General features: G+C 35.5%; 1 protein-coding gene across 3 annotated transcripts in view; it reads right to left on the bottom strand.

Moving 5' to 3' along the window:
* The window catches only part of LOC106869519 (transcription cofactor vestigial-like protein 2), a 147271-nt gene that overhangs the window by 69229 nt on the left and 76308 nt on the right, over positions 1 to 1734 (bottom strand). The gene's annotated exons all lie outside the window — the stretch shown is intronic.

The raw sequence follows: 1734 nt of genomic DNA, 5'->3' as shown, positions 1-1734 counted from the left end.
ATGGGTGTACTTGTGTCTGTGTCTCTATGTGTATAATAATGTATGTTTGTCTATGAACATATATGCATGTGGGTATATGAATGTTTTAAATATTCCCCTGGGCCCTGCACACTGTGCAATAAAGACAACATTAGTTGTGTCAATGTTTTGCTTATAAGCTTCGAAAGAAGGTTTACTGCAGCACGAAATGAGAAACGGGCTATCTCTGTCATATCTCGACTGATATCCTTACTTAACAACAGTGGAAACTTTATATCACTTCATATGCACCAAACCGAAGATCGTATGATTGATAATGTATCGGCTTTTGGTCGAAATAGTTATGTGAAGGGATCGAACTTCCATCTTCGGAGACATGAATTCATGCTTATCATTAACTATGTCCGTATCAAAGAGGACTGGACCTAGGTCAAGGATATTGTTTGCGAGACTAACCCTAACCTTAACTGGGTAAGTTTGCTTTCGATATATATATATATATATATATATATATATATATATATTCTTTTATTCTTTTACTTGTTTCAGTTATTTCACTGTGGCCATGCTGGAGCACTACTTTTAGTCGAGTAAATTGACCCAAGGATTTATTTAATTAAGTCTAGTACTTATTTTATCAGTCTTTTTTACCGAACCGCTAAGTTACGGGGACGTAAACACACCAGCATCAGCTGTCAAGTGATTGGTGGGGAGGCAAACACAGACACACAAACATAAACACCTCTTTCCTTTCCCGAGCGTCTAATAACACTATCCGTATCACGTCCTCACGTTGTTGTTTTTTTGTTATTGTTTTTTGTCATTTTTTGAACCTATATATATATATATATATATATATACGACGGCTTCTTTAAGTTTCCATCTACCAAATCCATTCACAAGGGTTTGGTCGGCCCGAGGTAATAGTAGAAGACACTTGCCCAAGGTGCCACGCAGTGGGACTGAACCCTGAACCATGTGGTTGATAAGCAAGCTACTTACCGCACAGCCACATATATGTATGTGTGTGTGTATACATACATACATATATATATGTATGTATGTATATGTGTGTGTGTGCTTGTGTGTGTGTGTACATACATATGCATGCATGTATGTATCATTATTATTATTATTATTATTATCATCATCATCATCATCATCATAATTACACAAAAGCAGGGATAACAGCGATTTGGAAGTTCGACCAAATGGCCCCCGTCGGACTTCATTCAGTCACCCTTCATTTAATGTTAAATCGCTTTTGAAGTTTGGGCAAGCTTCATAAACCAGTTCCGATGTTGTACATAGGTTGTTAAAATAATTCGGAATGCACATCTGGTTTGTTGATCAAATATTCATCTAACATTTTTCTAAAAACGAGCGAGCGATGAGTTTGAAAGTCTAAAGAGCAACAACGATTTAACCGCCACTAATTTACCGTTCTCTGAAAGTATTTTGTAGTACTTCTTCAAATGATATCTATATTTAATCGCATGTAAGTGTAGTGTAGTTGTAACATGGTAAACACAGCCTGCAGCCGACTTTTGATTGCTAGTAGTAAAGATTCACTTAATGTTGGTAATGCCCTTGAAAAAGAGGCACGAACTTATCACTGTCTCGTGTTCCTCCATTTTCCTACAAATGTAACCCTTCGTAACTATATACAATTCTATCTATCTATCTATCTATTTATCTATCTATCTATTTATCTTTATATACATACATACATATATATATATATATATATATATA

Source organism: Octopus bimaculoides, chromosome 8 (genome assembly GCF_001194135.2).
Source record: "Octopus bimaculoides isolate UCB-OBI-ISO-001 chromosome 8, ASM119413v2, whole genome shotgun sequence".
NCBI classification, from domain to species: Eukaryota; Metazoa; Mollusca; class Cephalopoda; order Octopoda; family Octopodidae; genus Octopus; species Octopus bimaculoides.
This window is presented reverse-complemented; position numbering and strand designations above follow the sequence as displayed.